Raw genomic sequence first — 18,294 nt, forward strand, 5'->3', positions numbered from 1 at the left:
TTTCATTGTGGCCAACTACGATTCTATACAGAATGCACGAAACCTGGAAGACACCCTAACGGATACATAGAGAGTAGTGTTTGTCTGCTGAATAATGGGTGTGCAAGGGTCTGTGTCGTCTATATGGCTCTATGTAGCACCATTAGTCTTCGGGGGGCGGTCGTAGCTCAGATGGTAGAGCGCTCGCTCAGTATGCGAGAGGTACTGGGATCAATACCCAGTGCCTCCAGAATTTTTAACACACCTACATGCGCACCTTGATATGCAAGTGGAATAATTCACAGCCAGCAGATGTGTCTAGGAAGATACAAGCTTGCGCCGAGTTCACGTAAATCCCACTGCACATTCCTATTCTTTGCGTGCAGTCAGCTGCTACTGGTGTTGTTAGTTGTGACTGCTGATAACAGATGCCGTAGCAATCAATTCATGGAGTGAGTTGTATGTTTTGCGATAGTCTGTCTCTGACAAGCAAGCACAGGTGACATAGGTGCGAACACGGGAAGCTTGCAGACCCTCGCTGCCTGCAGACACCGAGCAGCCACACTAGGAGGGCGGCCTAAGCCGTAGGCGAAATGTGCTCATTCGCTTTGGCGCGACGTCGAACTATAAATAATGCTGTCACTAGCGTGAGCGTCGTGGAAAGTCGGAAAAGTCGGCTGCGAGGGTGAGTGCCAAGTTTGGGGAGCGTTTCGTAGTATGCGCAGTGCAATGGAGACGCGGAAACTTGTTGTGGCCCAGTGTTTTGCAGTTGGACGACAAGATTGGTACACAGTAGTAAAGAGCGAGGCACTGAGTTGGCATGAATAATGGAGTGCACAATGGGGCTCGAGATGTGTTTGTTACCTCAGGTGCTGTATGATTGTCGACTAGGAGTGAAAACGGAGCAATTTGTGACGGCTCTTTCAATTTAAGACGTTAAAAACAGACGGAATTTGCATTTGTAATACCAGAGCATGGAAACTACTTGGAACTTTTGTGTATATGAACGGGTCCGCGCCTTTGTACTCTGCTCCCTTCACCGCTACAAACCAACCAACCATCGTGTCCGTGCGCATCTGAGTCGCAAAGAATGGGGAATAGCGCAGTTTGCTCGTGCATGGGGCGTAGCTCAGTTGGTAGAGCGTTCGCTTCGCATGTGAAAGGTCCAGGGTTCAAGCCGCGGCGCCTCCATTTTTTGTGGTCAGTGCATGGTAAGTGTTGGTCGCGGCGAACCTAAAGGCACGCAAGATGTTGCAAAGCCAGCGTCACAGACTGATATGATGTATACTGACGTAAAGAGAGCAAGATGTAAGTGTGGGGACCGGCTGTTATCGAGGTGTCATCGAGTGCAGATCTGTCTTAGGTATCGCGGCTTAACCTCATTGAAGTCTAGAGGGTGGACAACACGTTGGTCTTACTCAGAGCGGTGTCCGAATTCTATTTTCGACGTCATACGTGCCACTTTCATTGTGGCCAACTACGATTCTATACAGAATGCACGAAACCTGAAAGACACCCTAACGGATACATAGAGAGTAGTGTTTGTCTGCTGAATAATGGGTGTGCAAGGGTCTGTGTCGTCTATATGGCTGTATGTAGCACCATTAGTCTTCGGGGGGGCGGGCGTAGCTCAGATGGTAGAGCGCTCGATTAGTATGCGAGAGGTACTGGTATCAATACCCAGTGCCGCAAGAATTTTTAACACACCTACATGCGCACCTTGATATGCAAGTGGAATAATTCACAGCCAGCAGATGTGTCTAGGAAGATACAAGCTTGAGCCGAGTTCACGTAAATCCCACTGCACATTCCTATTCTTTGCGTGCAGTCAGCTGCTACTGGTGTTGTTAGTTGTGACTGCTGATAACAGATGCCGTAGCAATCAATTCATGGAGTGAGTTGTATGTTTTGCGATAGTCTGTCTCTGACAAGCAAGCACAGGTGACATAGGAGCGAACACAGGAAGCTTGCAGACCCTCGCTGCCTGCAGACACCGAGCAGCCACATTAGGAGGGCGGCCTAAGCCGTAGGCGAAATGTGCTCATTCGCTTTGGCGCGCCGTCGAACTATAAATAATGCTGTCACTAGCGTGAGCGTTGCGTGAGCGTCGTGGAAAGTCGGAAAAGTCGGCTGCGAGGGTGAGTGCCAAGTTTGGGGAGCTTTTCGTAGTATGCGCAGTGCAATGGAGACGCGGAAACTTGTTGTGGCCCAGTGTTTTGCAGTTGGACGACAACATTGGTACACAGTAGTAAAGAGCGAGGCACTGAGTTGGCAAAAATAATGGAGAGCACAATGGGGCTCGAGATGTGTTTGTTACCTCAGGTGCTGTATGATTGTCGACAAGGAGTGAAAACGGAGCAATTTGTGACGGCTCTTTCAATTTAAGACGTTAAAAACAGACGGAATTTGCATTTGTAATACCAGAGCATGGAAACTACTTGGAACTTTTGTGTATATGAACGGGTCCGCGCCTTTGTACTCTGCTCCCTTCACCGCTACAAACCAACCAACCATCGTGTCCGTGCGCATCTGAGTCGCAAAGAATGGGGAATAGCGCAGTTTGCTCGTGCATGGGGCGTAGCTCAGTTGGTAGAGCGTTCGCTTGGCATGTGAAAGGTCCAGTGTTCAAGCCGCGGCGCCTCCATTTTTTGTGGTCAGTGCATGGTAAGTGTTGGTCGCGGCGAACCTAAAGGCACGCAAGATGTTGCAAAGCCAGCGTCACAGACTGATATGATGTATACTGACGTAAGGAGAGCAAGATGTAAGTGTGGGGACCGGCTGTTATCGAGGTGTCATCGAGTGCAGATCTGTCTTAGGTATCGCGGCTTAACCTCATTGAAGTCTAGAGGGTGGACAACACGTTGGTCTTACTCAGAGCGGTGTCCGAATTCTACTTTCGACGTTATACGTGCTACTTTCATTGTGGCCAACTACGATTCGATACAGAATGCACGAAACCTGAAAGACACCCTAACGGATACATAGAGAGTAGTGTTTGTCTGCTGAATAATGGGTGTGCAAGGGTCTGTGTCGTCTATATGGCTGTATGTAGCACCATTAGTCTTCGGGGGGGCGGTCGTAGCTCAGATGGTAGAGCGCTCGCTTAGTATGAGAGAGGTACTGGGATCAATACCCAGTGCCTCCAGAATTTTTAACACACCTACATGCGCACCTTGATATGCAAGTGGAATAATTCACAGCCAGCAGATGTGTCTAGGAAGATACAAGCTTGCGCCGAGTTCACGTAAATCCCACTGCACATTCCTATTCTTTGCGTGCAGTCAGCTGCTACTGGTGTTGCTAGTTGTGACTGCTGATAACAGATGCCGTAGCAATCAATTCATGGAGTGAGTTGTATGTTTTGCGATAGTCTGTCTCTGACAAGCAAGCACAGGTGACATAGGTGCGAACACAGGAAGCTTGCAGACCCTCGCTGCCTGCAGACACCGAGCAGCCACACTAGGAGGGCGGCCTAAGCCGTAGGCGAAATGTGCTCATTCGCTTTGGCGCGACGTCGAACTATAAATAATGCTGTCACTAGCGTGAGCGTCGTGGAAAGTCGGAAAAGTCGGCTGCGAGGGTGAGTGCCAAGTTTGGGGAGCGTTTCGTAGTATGCGCAGTGCAATGGAGACGCGGAAACTTGTTGTGGCCCAGTGTTTTGCAGTTGGACGACAAGATTGGTACACAGTAGTAAAGAGCGAGGCACTGAGTTGGCATGAATAATGGAGTGCACAATGGGGCTCGAGATGTGTTTGTTACCTCAGGTGCTGTATGATTGTCGACAAGGAGTGAAAACGGAGCAATTTGTGACGGCTCTTTCAATTTAAGACGTTAAAAACAGACGGAATTTGCATTTGTAATACCAGAGCATCGAAACTACTTGGAACTTTTGTGTATATGAACGGGTCCGCGCCTTTGTACTCTGCTCCCTTCACCGCTACAAACCAACCAACCATCGTGTCCGTGCGCATCTGAGTCGCAAAGAATGGGGAATAGCGCAGTTTGCTCGTGCATGGGGCGTAGCTCAGTTGGTAGAGCGTTCGCTTCGCATGTGAAAGGTGCAGGGTTCAAGCCGCGGCGCCTCAATTTTTTGTGGTCAGTGCATGGTAAGTGTTGGTCGCGGCGAACCTAAAGGCACGCAAGATGTTGCAAAGCCAGCGTCACAGACTGATATGATGTATACTGACGTAAAGAGAGCAAGATGTAAGTGTGGGGACCGGCTGTTATCGAGGTGTCATCGAGTGCAGATCTGTCTTAGGTATCGCGGCTTAACCTCATTGAAGTCTAGAGGGTGGACAACACGTTGGTCTTACTCAGAGCGGTGTCCGAATTCTATTTTCGACGTCATACGTGCCACTTTCATTGTGGCCAACTACGATTCTATACAGAATGCACGAAACCTGGAAGACACCCTAACGGATACATAGAGAGTAGTGTTTGTCTGCTGAATAATGGGTGTGCAAGGGTCTGTGTCGTCTATATGGCTCTATGTAGCACCATTAGTCTTCGGGGGGGCGGTCGTAGCTCAGATGGTAGAGCGCTCGATTAGTATGCGAGAGGTACTGGGATCAATACCCAGTGCCTCCAGAATTTTTAACACACCTACATGCGCACCTTGATATGCAAGTGGAATAATTCACAGCCAGCAGATGTGTCTAGGAAGATACAAGTTTGCGCCGAGTTCACGTAAATCCCACTGCACATTCCTATTCTTTGCGTGCAGTCAGCTGCTACTGGTGTTGTTAGTTGTGACTGCTGATAACAGATGCCGTAGCAATCAATTCATGGAGTGAGTTGTATGTTTTGCGATAGTCTGTCTCTGACAAGCAAGCACAGGTGTCATAGGTGCGAACACAGGAAGCTTGCAGACCCTCGCTGCCTGCAGACACCGAGCAGCCACATTAGGAGGGCGGCCTAAGCCGTAGGCGAAATGTGCTCATTCGCTTTGGCGCGCCGTCGAACTATAAATAATGCTGTCACTAGCGTGAGCGTCGTGGAAAGTCGGAAAAGTCGGCTGCGAGGGTGAGTGCCAAGTTTGGGGAGCGTTTCGTAGTATGCGCAGTGCAATGGAGACGCGGAAACTTGTTGTGGCCCAGTGTTTTGCAGTTGGACGACAAGATTGGTACACAGTAGTAAAGAGCGAGGCACTGAGTTGGCAAAAATAATGGAGAGCACAATGGGGCTCGAGATGTGTTTGTTACCTCACGTGCTGTATGATTGTCGACAAGGAGTGAAAACGGAGCAATTTGTGACGGCTCTTTCAATTTAAGACGTTAAAAACAGACGGAATTTGCATTTGTAATACCAGAGCATGGAAACTACTTGGAACTTTTGTGTATATGAACGGGTCCGCGCCTTTGTACTCTGCTCCCTTCACCGCTACAAACCAACCAACCATCGTGTCCGTGCGCATCTGAGTCGCAAAGAATGGGGAATAGAGCAGTTTGCTCGTGCATGGGGCGTAGCTCAGTTGGTAGAGCGTTCGCTTGGCATGTGAAAGGTCCAGGGTTCAAGCCGCGGCGCCTCCATTTTTTGTGGTCAGTGCATGGTAAGTGTTGGTCGCGGCGAACCTAAAGGCACGCAAGATATTGCAAAGCCAGCGTCACAGACTGATATGATGTATACTGACGTAAGGAGAGCAAGATGTAAGTGTGGGGACCGGCTGTTATCGAGGTGTCATCGAGTGCAGATCTGTCTTAGGTATCGCGGCTTAACCTCATTGAAGTCTAGAGGGTGGACAACACGTTGGTCTTACTCAGAGCGGTGTCCGAATTCTACTTTCGACGTTATACGTGCTACTTTCATTGTGGCCAACTACGATTCGATACAGAATGCACGAAACCTGAAAGACACCCTAACGGATACATAGAGAGTAGTGTTTGTCTGCTGAATAATGGGTGTGCAAGGGTTTGTGTCGTCTATATGGCTGTATGTAGCACCATTAGTCTTCGGGGGGGCGGGCGTAGCTCAGATGGTAGAGCGCTCGATTAGTATGCGAGAGGTACTGGGATCAATACCCAGTGCCTGCTGAATTTTTAACACACCTACATGCGCACCTTGATATGCAAGTGGAATAATTCACAGCCAGCAGATGTGTCTAGGAAGATACAAGCTTGCGCCGAGTTCACGTAAATCCCACTGCACATTCCTATTCTTTGCGTGCAGTCAGCTGCTACTGGTGTTGTTTGTTGTGACTGCTGATAACAGATGCCGTAGCAATCAATTCATGGAGTGAGTTGTATGTTTTGCGATAGTCTGTCTCTGACAAGCAAGCACAGGTGACATAGGTGCGAACACAGGAAGCTTGCAGACCCTCGCTGCCTGCAGACACCGAGCAGCCACATTAGGAGGGCGGCCTAAGCCGTAGGCGAAATGTGCTCATTCGCTTTGGCGCGCCGTCGAACTATAAATAATGCTGTCACTAGCGTGAGCGTTGCGTGAGCGTCGTGGAAAGTCGGAAAAGTCGGCTGCGAGGGTGAGTGCCAAGTTTGGGGAGCGTTTCGTAGTATGCGCAGTGCAATGGAGACGCGGAAACTTGTTGTGGCCCAGTGTTTTGCAGTTGGACGACAACATTGGTACACAGTAGTAAAGAGCGAGGCACTGAGTTGGCAAAAATAATGGAGAGCACAATGGGGCTCGAGATGTGTTTGTTACCTCAGGTGCTGTATGATTGTCGACAAGGAGTGAAAACGGAGCAATTTGTGACGGCTCTTTCAATTTAAGACGTTAAAAACAGACGGAATTTGCATTTGTAATACCAGAGCATGGAAACTACTTGGAACTTTTGTGTATATGAACGGGTCCGCGCCTTTGTACTCTGCTCCCTTCACCGCTACAAACCAACCAACCATCGTGTCCGTGCGCATCTGAGTCGCAAAGAATGGGGAATAGCGCAGTTTGCTCGTGCATGGGGCGTAGCTCAGTTGGTAGAGCGTTCCCTTGGCATGTGAAAGGTCCAGGGTTCAAGCCGCGGCGCCTCCATTTTTTGTGGTCAGTGCATGGTAAGTGTTGGTCGCGGCGAACCTAAAGGCACGCAAGATGTTGCAAAGCCAGCGTCACAGACTGATATGATGTATACTGACGTAAGGAGAGCAAGATGTAAGTGTGGGGACCGGCTGTTATCGAGGTGTCATCGAGTGCAGATCTGTCTTAGGTATCGCGGCTTAACCTCATTGAAGTCTAGAGGGTGGACAACACGTTGGTCTTACTCAGAGCGGTGTCCGAATTCTACTTTCGACGTTATACGTGCTACTTTCATTGTGGCCAACTACGATTCGATACAGAATGCACGAAACCTGAAAGACACCCTAACGGATACATAGAGAGTAGTGTTTGTCTGCTGAATAATGGGTGTGCAAGGGTCTGTGTCGTCTATATGGCTGTATGTAGCACCATTAATCTTCGGGGGGGCGGTCGTAGCTCAGATGGTAGAGCGCTCGCTTAGTATTAGAGAGGTACTGGGATCAATACCCAGTGCCTCCAGAATTTTTAACACACCTACATGCGCACCTTGATATGCAAGTGGAATAATTCACAGCCAGCAGATGTGTCTAGGAAGATACAAGCTTGCGCCCAGTTCACGTAAATCCCGCTGCACATTCCTATTCTTTGCGTGCAGTCAGCTGCTACTGGTGTTGCTAGTTGTGACTGCTGATAACAGATGCCGTAGCAATCAATTCATGGAGTGAGTTGTATGTTTTGCGATAGTCTGTCTCTGACAAGCAAGCACAGGTGACATAGGTGCGAACACAGGAAGCTTGCAGACCCTCGCTGCCTGCAGACACCGAGCAGCCACACTAGGAGGGCGGCCTAAGCCGTAGGCGAAATGTGCTCATTCGCTTTGGCGCGACGTCGAACTATAAATAATGCTGTCACTAGCGTGAGCGTCGTGGAAAGTCGGAAAAGTCGGCTGCGAGGGTGAGTGCCAAGTTTGGGGAGCGTTTCGTAGTATGCGCAGTGCAATGGAGACGCGGAAACTTGTTGTGGCCCAGTGTTTTGCAGTTGGACGACAAGATTGGTACACAGTAGTAAAGAGCGAGGCACTGAGTTGGCATGAATAATGGAGTGCACAATGGGGCTCGAGATGTGTTTGTTACCTCAGGTGCTGTATGATTGTCGACAAGGAGTGAAAACGGAGCAATTTGTGACGGCTCTTTCAATTTAAGACGTTAAAAACAGACGGAATTTGCATTTGTAATACCAGAGCATCGAAACTACTTGGAACTTTTGTGTATATGAACGGGTCCGCGCCTTTGTACTCTGCTCCCTTCACCGCTACAAACCAACCAACCATCGTGTCGTGCGCATCTGAGTCGCAAAGAATGGGGAATAGCGCAGTTTGCTCGTGCATGGGGCGTAGCTCAGTTGGTAGAGCGTTCGCTTGGCATGTGAAAGGTCCAGGGTTCAAGCCGCGGCGCCTCCATTTTTTGTGGTCAGTGCATGGTAAGTGTTGGTCGCGGCGAACCTAAAGGCACGCAAGATGTTGCAAAGCCAGCGTCACAGACTGATATGATGTATACTGACGTAAAGAGAGCAAGATGTAAGTGTGGGGACCGGCTGTTATCGAGGTGTCATCGAGTGCAGATCTGTCTTAGGTATCGCGGCATAACCTCATTGAAGTCTAGAGGGTGGACAACACGTTGGTCTTACTCAGAGCGGTGTCCGAATTCTATTTTCGACGTCATACGTGCCACTTTCATTGTGGCCAACTACGATTCTATACAGAATGCACGAAACCTGGAAGACACCCTAACGGATACATAGAGAGTAGTGTTTGTCTGCTGAATAATGGGTGTGCAAGGGTCTGTGTCGTCTATATGGCTGTATGTAGCACCATTAGTCTTCGGGGGGGGCGGTCGTAGCTCAGATGGTAGAGCGCTCGATTAGTATGCGAGAGGTACTGGGATCAATACCCAGTGCCTCCAGAATTTTTAACACACCTACATGCGCACCTTGATATGCAAGTGGAATAATTCACAGCCAGCAGATGTGTCTAGGAAGATACAAGCTTGCGCCGAGTTCACGTAAATCCCACTGCACATTCCTATTCTTTGCGTGCAGTCAGCTGCTACTGGTGTTGTTAGTTGTGACTGCTGATAACAGATGCCGTAGCAATCAATTCATGGAGTGAGTTGTATGTTTTGCGATAGTCTGTCTCTGACAAGCAAGCACAGGTGACATAGGTGCGAACACAGGAAGCTTGCAGACCCTCGCTGCCTGCAGACACCGAGCAGCCACATTAGGAGGGCGGCCTACACCGTAGGCGAAATGTGCTCATTCGCTTTGGCGCGCCGTCGAACTATAAATAATGCTGTCACTAGCGTGAGCGTTGCGTGAGCGTTGTGGAAAGTCGGAAAAGTCGGCTGCGAGGGTGAGTGCCAAGTTTGGGGAGCGTTTCGTAGTATGCGCAGTGCAATGGAGACGCGGAAACTTGTTGTGGCCCAGTGTTTTGCAGTTGGACGACAAGATTGGTACACAGTAGTAAAGAGCGAGGCACTGAGTTGGCAAAAATAATGGAGAGCACAATGGGGCTCGAGATGTGTTTGTTACCTCAGGTGCTGTATGATTGTCGACAAGGAGTGAAAACGGAGCAATTTGTGACGGCTCTTTCAATTTAAGACGTTAAAAACAGACGGAATTTGCATTTGTAATACCAGAGCATCGAAACTACTTGGAACTTTTGTGTATATGAACGGGTCCGCGCCTTTGTACTCTGCTCCCTTCACCGCTACAAACCAACCAACCATCGTGTCCGTGCGCATCTGAGTCGCAAAGAATGGGGAATAGCACAGTTTGCTCGTGCATGGGGCGTAGCTCAGTTGGTAGAGCGTTCGCTTGGCATGTGAAAGGTCCAGGGTTCAAGCCGCGGCGCCTCCATTTTTTGTGGTCAGTGCATGGTAAGTGTTGGTCGCGGCGAACCTAAAGGCACGCAAGATGTTGCAAAGCCAGCGTCACAGACTGATATGATGTATACTGACGTAAGGAGAGCAAGATGTAAGTGTGGGGACCGGCTGTTATCGAGGTGTCATCGAGTGCAGATCTGTCTTAGGTATCGCGGCTTAACCTCATTTGAAGTCTAGAGGGTGGACAACACGTTGGTCTTACTCAGAGCGGTGTCCGAATTCTACTTTCGACGTTATACGTGCTACTTTCATTGTGGCCAACTACGATTCGATACAGAATGCACGAAACCTGAAAGACACCCTAACGGATACATAGAGAGTAGTGTTTGTCTGCTGAATAATGGGTGTGCAAGGGTCTGTGTCGTCTATATGGCTGTATGTAGCACCATTAGTCTTCGGGGGGGCGGTCGTAGCGCAGATGGTAGAGCGCTCGCTTAGTATGAGAGAGGTACTGGGATCAATACCCAGTGCCTCCAGAATTTTTAACACACCTACATGCGCACCTTGATATGCAAGTGGAATAATTCACAGCCAGCAGATGTGTCTAGGAAGATACAAGCTTGCGCCGAGTTCACGTAAATCCCGCTGCACATTCCTATTCTTTGCGTGCAGTCAGCTGCTACTGGTGTTGCTAGTTGTGACTGCTGATAACAGATGCCGTAGCAATCAATTCATGGAGTGAGTTGTATGTTTTGCGATAGTCTGTCTCTGACAAGCAAGCACAGGTGACATAGGTGCGAACACAGGAAGCTTGCAGACCCTCGCTGCCTGCAGACACCGAGCAGCCACACTAGGAGGGCGGCCTAAGCAGTAGGCGAAATGTGCTCATTCGCTTTGGCGCGACGTCGAACTATAAATAATGCTGTCACTAGCGTGAGCGTTGCGTGAGCGTCGTGGAAAGTCGGAAAAGTCGACTGCGAGGGTGAGTGCCAAGTTTGGGGAGCGTTTCGTAGTATGCGCAGTGCAATGGAGACGCGGAAACTTGTTGTGGCCCAGTGTTTTGCAGTTGGACGACAAGATTGGTACACAGTAGTAAAGAGCGAGGCACTGAGTTGGCAAAAATAATGGAGAGCACAATGGGGCTCGAGATGTGTTTGTTACCTCAGGTGCTGTATGATTGTCGACAAGGAGTGAAAACGGAGCAATTTGTGACGGCTCTTTCAATTTAAGACGTTAAAAACAGACGGAATTTGCATTTGTAATACCAGAGCATCGAAACTACTTGGAACTTTTGTGTATATGAACGGGTCCGCGCCTTTGTACTCTGCTCCCTTCACCGCTACAAACCAACCAACCATCGTGTCCGTGCGCATCTGAGTCGCAAAGAATGGGGAATAGAGCAGTTTGCTCGTGCATGGGGCGTAGCTCAGTTGGTAGAGCGTTCGCTTGGCATGTGAAAGGTCCAGGGTTCAAGCCGCGGCGCCTCCATTTTTTGTGGTCAGTGCATGGTAAGTGTTGGTCGCGGCGAACCTAAAGGCACGCAAGATGTTGCAAAGCCAGCGTCACAGACTGATATGATGTATACTGACGTAAGGAGAGCAAGATGTAAGTGTGGGGACCGGCTGTTATCGAGGTGTCATCGAGTGCAGATCTGTCTTAGGTATCGCGGCTTAACCTCATTGAAGTCTAGAGGGTGGACAACACGTTGGTCTTACTCAGAGCGGTGTCCGAATTCTACTTTCGACGTTATACGTGCTACTTTCATTGTGGCCAACTACGATTCGATACAGAATGCACGAAACCTGAAAGACACCCTAACGGATACATAGAGAGTAGTGTTTGTCTGCTGAATAATGGGTGTGCAATCGTTTGTGTCGTCTATATGGCTGTATGTAGCACCATTAGTCTTCGGGGGGGCGGGCGTAGCTCAGATGGTAGAGCGCTCGATTAGTATGCGAGAGGTACTGGGATCAATACCCAGTGCCTGCTGAATTTTTAACACACCTACATGCGCACCTTGATATGCAAGTGGAATAATTCACAGCCAGCAGATGTGTCTAGGAAGATACAAGCTTGCGCCGAGTTCACGTAAATCCCACTGCACATTCCTATTCTTTGCGTGCAGTCAGCTGCTACTGGTGTTGTTAGTTGTGACTGCTGATAACAGATGCCGTAGCAATCAATTCATGGAGTGAGTTGTATGTTTTGCGATAGTCTGTCTCTGACAAGCAAGCACAGGTGACATAGGTGCGAACACAGGAAGCTTGCAGACCCTCGCTGCCTGCAGACACCGAGCAGCCACATTAGGAGGGCGGCCTAAGCCGTAGGCGAAATGTGCTCATTCGCTTTGGCGCGCCGTCGAACTATAAATAATGCTGTCACTAGCGTGAGCGTCGTGGAAAGTCGGAAAAGTCGGCTGCGAGGGTGAGTGCCAAGTTTGGGGAGCGTTTCGTAGTATGCGCAGTGCAATGGAGACGCGGAAACTTGTTGTGGCCCAGTGTTTTGCAGTTGGACGACAAGATTGGTACACAGTAGTAAAGAGCGAGGCACTGAGTTGGCATGAATAATGGAGTGCACAATGGGGCTCGAGATGTGTTTGTTACCTCAGGTGCTGTATGATTGTCGACAAGGAGTGAAAACGGAGCAATTTGTGACGGCTCTTTCAATTTAAGACGTTAAAAACAGACGGAATTTGCATTTGTAATACCAGAGCATCGAAACTACTTGGAACTTTTGTGTATATGAACGGTTCCGCGCCTTTGTACTCTGCTCCCTTCACCGCTACAAACCAACCAACCATCGTGTCGTGCGCATCTGAGTCGCAAAGAATGGGGAATAGCGCAGTTTGCTCGTGCATGGGGCGTAGCTCAGTTGGTAGAGCGTTCGCTTGGCATGTGAAAGGTCCAGGGTTCAAGCCGGGGCGCCTCCATTTTTTGTGGTCAGTGCATGGTAAGTGTTGGTCGCGGCGAACCTAAAGGCACGCAAGATGTTGCAAAGCCAGCGTCACAGACTGATATGATGTATACTGACGTAAGGAGAGCAAGATGTAAGTGTGGGGACCGGCTGTTATCGAGGTGTCATCGAGTGCAGATCTGTCTTAGGTATCGCGGCTTAACCTCATTGAAGTCTAGAGGGTGGACAACACGTTGGTCTTACTCAGAGCGGTGTCCGAATTCTATTTTCGACGTTATACGTGCCACTTTCATTGTGGCCAACTACGATTCGATACAGAATGCACGAAACCTGAAAGACAATCTAACGGATACATAGAGAGTAGTGTTTGTCTGCTGAATAATGGGTGTGCAAGGGTCTGTGTCGTCTATATGGCTGTATGTAGCACCAATAGTCTTCGGGGGGGGCGGTCGTAGCTCAGATGGTATAGCGCTCGATTAGTATGCGAGAGGTACTGGGATCAATACCCAGTGCCTCCAGAATTTTTAACACACCTACATGCGCACCTTGATATGCAAGTGGAATAATTCACAGCCAGCAGATGTGTCTAGGAAGATACAAGCTTGCGCCGAGTTCACGTAAATCCCACTGCACATTCCTATTCTTTGCGTGCAGTCAGCTGCTACTGGTGTTGCTAGTTGTGACTGCTGATAACAGATGCCGTAGCAATCAATTCATGGAGTGAGTTGTATGTTTTGCGATAGTCTGTCTCTGACAAGCAAGCACAGGTGACATAGGTGCGAACACAGGAAGCTTGCAGACCCTCGCTGCCTGCAGACACCGAGCAGCCACACTAGGAAGGCGGCCTAAGCCGTACGCGAAATGTGCTCATTCGCTTTGGCGCGACGTCGAACTATAAATAATGCTGTCACTAGCGTGAGCGTTGCGTGAGCGTCGTGGAAAGTCGGAAAAGTCGGCTGCGAGGGTGAGTGCCAAGTTTGGGGAGCGTTTCGTAGTATGCGCAGTGCAATGGAGACGCGGAAACTTGTTGTGGCCCAGTGTTTTGCAGTTGGATGACAAGATTGGTACACAGTAGTAAAGAGCGAGGCACTGAGTTGGCAAAAATAATGGAGAGCACAATGGGGCTCGAGATGTGTTTGTTACCTCAGGTGCTGTATGATTGTCGACAAGGAGTGAAAACGGAGCAATTTGTGACGGCTCTTTCAATTTAAGACGTTAAAAACAGACGGAATTTGCATTTGTAATACCAGAGCATCGAAACTACTTGGAACTTTTGTGTATATGAACGGGTCCGCGCCTTTGTACTCTGCTCCCTTCACCGCTACAAACCAACCAACCATCGTGTCCGTGCGCATCTGAGTCGCAAAGAATGGGGAATAGAGCAGTTTGCTCGTGCATGGGGCGTAGCTCAGTTGGTAGAGCGTTCGCTTGGCATGTGAAAGGTCCAGGGTTCAAGCCGCGGCGCCTCCATTTTTTGTGGTCAGTGCATGGTAAGTGTTGGTCGCGGCGAACCTAAAGGCACGCAAGATGTTGCAAAGCCAGCGTCACAGACTGATATGATGTATACTGACGTAAGGAGAGCAAGATGTAAGTGTGGGGACCGGCTGTTATCGAGGTGTCATCGAGTGCAGATCTGTCTTAGGTATCGCGGCTTAACCTCATTGAAGTCTAGAGGGTGGACAACACGTTGGTCTTACTCAGAGCGGTGTCCGAATTCTACTTTCGACGTTATACGTGCTACTTTCATTGTGGCCAACTACGATTCGATACAGAATGCACGAAACCTGAAAGACACCCTAACGGATACATAGAGAGTAGTGTTTGTCTGCTGAATAATGGGTGTGCAATCGTTTGTGTCGTCTATATGGCTGTATGTAGCACCATTAGTCTTCGGGGGGGCGGGCGTAGCTCAGATGGTAGAGCGCTCGATTAGTATGCGAGAGGTACTGGGATCAATACCCAGTGCCTGCTGAATTTTTAACACACCTACATGCGCACCTTGATATGCAAGTGGAATAATTCACAGCCAGCAGATGTGTCTAGGAAGATACAAGCTTGCGCCGAGTTCACGTAAATCCCACTGCACATTCCTATTCTTTGCGTGCAGTCAGCTGCTACTGGTGTTGTTAGTTGTGACTGCTGATAACAGATGCCGTAGCAATCAATTCATGGAGTGAGTTGTATGTTTTGCGATAGTCTGTCTCTGACAAGCAAGCACAGGTGACATAGGTGCGAACACAGGAAGCTTGCAGACCCTCGCTGCCTGCAGACACCGAGCAGCCACATTAGGAGGGCGGCCTAAGCCGTAGGCGAAATGTGCTCATTCGCTTTGGCGCGCCGTCGAACTATAAATAATGCTGTCACTAGCGTGAGCGTCGTGGAAAGTCGGAAAAGTCGGCTGCGAGGGTGAGTGCCAAGTTTGGGGAGCGTTTCGTAGTATGCGCAGTGCAATGGAGACGCGGAAACTTGTTGTGGCCCAGTGTTTTGCAGTTGGACGACAAGATTGGTACACAGTAGTAAAGAGCGAGGCACTGAGTTGGCATGAATAATGGAGTGCACAATGGGGCTCGAGATGTGTTTGTTACCTCAGGTGCTGTATGATTGTCGACAAGGAGTGAAAACGGAGCAATTTGTGACGGCTCTTTCAATTTAAGACGTTAAAAACAGACGGAATTTGCATTTGTAATACCAGAGCATCGAAACTACTTGGAACTTTTGTGTATATGAACGGTTCCGCGCCTTTGTACTCTGCTCCCTTCACCGCTACAAACCAACCAACCATCGTGTCGTGCGCATCTGAGTCGCAAAGAATGGGGAATAGCGCAGTTTGCTCGTGCATGGGGCGTAGCTCAGTTGGTAGAGCGTTCGCTTGGCATGTGAAAGGTCCAGGGTTCAAGCCGGGGCGCCTCCATTTTTTGTGGTCAGTGCATGGTAAGTGTTGGTCGCGGCGAACCTAAAGGCACGCAAGATGTTGCAAAGCCAGCGTCACAGACTGATATGATGTATACTGACGTAAGGAGAGCAAGATGTAAGTGTGGGGACCGGCTGTTATCGAGGTGTCATCGAGTGCAGATCTGTCTTAGGTATCGCGGCTTAACCTCATTGAAGTCTAGAGGGTGGACAACACGTTGGTCTTACTCAGAGCGGTGTCCGAATTCTATTTTCGACGTTATACGTGCCACTTTCATTGTGGCCAACTACGATTCGATACAGAATGCACGAAACCTGAAAGACAATCTAACGGATACATAGAGAGTAGTGTTTGTCTGCTGAATAATGGGTGTGCAAGGGTCTGTGTCGTCTATATGGCTGTATGTAGCACCAATAGTCTTCGGGGGGGGCGGTCGTAGCTCAGATGGTATAGCGCTCGATTAGTATGCGAGAGGTACTGGGATCAATACCCAGTGCCTCCAGAATTTTTAACACACCTACATGCGCACCTTGATATGCAAGTGGAATAATTCACAGCCAGCAGATGTGTCTAGGAAGATACAAGCTTGCGCCGAGTTCACGTAAATCCCACTGCACATTCCTATTCTTTGCGTGCAGTCAGCTGCTACTGGTGTTGCTAGTTGTGACTGCTGATAACAGATGCCGTAGCAATCAATTCATGGAGTGAGTTGTATGTTTTGCGATAGTCTGTCTCTGACAAGCAAGCACAGGTGACATAGGTGCGAACACAGGAAGCTTGCAGACCCTCGCTGCCTGCAGACACCGAGCAGCCACACTAGGAAGGCGGCCTAAGCCGTACGCGAAATGTGCTCATTCGCTTTGGCGCGACGTCGAACTATAAATAATGCTGTCACTAGCGTGAGCGTTGCGTGAGCGTCGTGGAAAGTCGGAAAAGTCGGCTGCGAGGGTGAGTGCCAAGTTTGGGGAGCGTTTCGTAGTATGCGCAGTGCAATGGAGACGCGGAAACTTGTTGTGGCCCAGTGTTTTGCAGTTGGATGACAAGATTGGTACACAGTAGTAAAGAGCGAGGCACTGAGTTGGCAAAAATAATGGAGAGCACAATGGGGCTCGAGATGTGTTTGTTACCTCAGGTGCTGTATGATTGTCGACAAGGAGTGAAAACGGAGCAATTTGTGACGGCTCTTTCAATTTAAGACGTTAAAAACAGACGGAATTTGCATTTGTAATACCAGAGCATGGAAACTACTTGGAACTTTTGTGTATATGAACGGGTCCGCGCCTTTGTACTCTGCTCCCTTCACCGCTACAAACCAACCAACCATCGTGTCCGTGCGCATCTGAGTCGCAAAGAATGGGGAATAGAGCAATTTGCTCGTGCATGGGGCGTAGCTCAGTTGGTAGAGCGTTCGCTTGGCATGTGAAAGGTCCAGGGTTCAAGCCGCGGCGCCTCCATTTTTTGTGGTCAGTGCATGGTAAGTGTTGGTCGCGGCGAACCTAAAGGCACGCAAGATGTTGCAAAGCCAGCGTCACAGACTGATATGATGTATACTGACGTAAGAAGAGCAAGATGTAAGTGTGGGGACCGGCTGTTATCGAGGTGTCATCGAGTGCAGATCTGTCTTAGGTATCGCGGCTTAACCTCATTGAAGTCTAGAGGGTGGACAACACGTTGGTCTTACTCAGAGCGGTGTCCGAATTCTATTTTCGACGTTATACGTGCTACTTTCATTGTGGCCAACTACGATTCGATACAGAATGCACGAAACCTGAAAGACACCCTAACGGATACATAGAGAGTAGTGTTTGTCTGCTGAATAATGGGTGTGCAAGGGTCTGTGTCGTCTATATGGCTGTATGTAGCACCATTAGTCTTCGGGGGGGCGGTCGTAGCTCAGATGGTAGAGCGCTCGCTTAGTATGCGAGAGGTACTGGGATCAATACCCAGTGCCTCCAGAATTTTTAACACACCTACATGCGCACCTTGATATGCAAGTGGAATAATTCACAGCCAGCAGATGTGTCTAGGAAGATACAAGCTTGCGCCGAGTTCACGTAAATCCCACTGCACATTCCTATTCTTTGCGTGCAGTCAGCTGCTACTGGTGTTGCTAGTTGTGACTGCTGATAACAGATGCCGTAGCAATCAATTCATGGAGTGAGTTGTATGTTTTGCGATAGTCTGTCTCTGACAAGCAAGCACAGGTGACATAGGTGTGAACACGGGAAGCTTGCAGACACTCGCTGCCTGCAGACACCGAGCAGCCACACTAGGAGGGCGGCCTAAGCCGTAGGCGAAATGTGCTCATTCGCTTTGGCGCGACGTCGAACTATAAATAATGCTGTCACTAGCGTGAGCGTTGCGTGAGCGTCGTGGAAAGTCGGAAAAGTCGGCTGCGAGGGTGAGTGCCAAGTTTGGGGAGCGTTTCGTAGTATGCGCAGTGCAATGGAGACGCGGAAACTTGTTGTGGCCCAGTGTTTTGCAGTTGGATGACAAGATTGGTACACAGTAGTAAAGAGCGAGGCACTGAGTTGGCAAAAATAATGGAGAGCACAATGGGGCTCGAGATGTGTTTGTTACCTCAGGTGCTGTATGATTGTCGACAAGGAGTGAAAACGGAGCAATTTGTGACGGCTCTTTCAATTTAAG

At 49.3% G+C, this 18,294-nt stretch overlaps 1 non-coding gene across 1 annotated transcript; it reads left to right on the forward strand.

The window, feature by feature from the left end:
• The first annotated feature begins 3,992 nt into the window (after positions 1 to 3,992).
• Positions 3,993 to 4,065, forward strand: Trnaa-cgc (transfer RNA alanine (anticodon CGC)). Its single transcript has one exon. It is a non-coding gene; the product is annotated as a tRNA-Ala (tRNA).
• The last annotated feature ends 14,229 nt before the right edge of the window (positions 4,066 to 18,294 follow it).

Source organism: Schistocerca gregaria, chromosome 10 (assembly GCF_023897955.1).
Source record: "Schistocerca gregaria isolate iqSchGreg1 chromosome 10, iqSchGreg1.2, whole genome shotgun sequence".
NCBI classification, from domain to species: domain Eukaryota; kingdom Metazoa; phylum Arthropoda; class Insecta; order Orthoptera; family Acrididae; genus Schistocerca; species Schistocerca gregaria.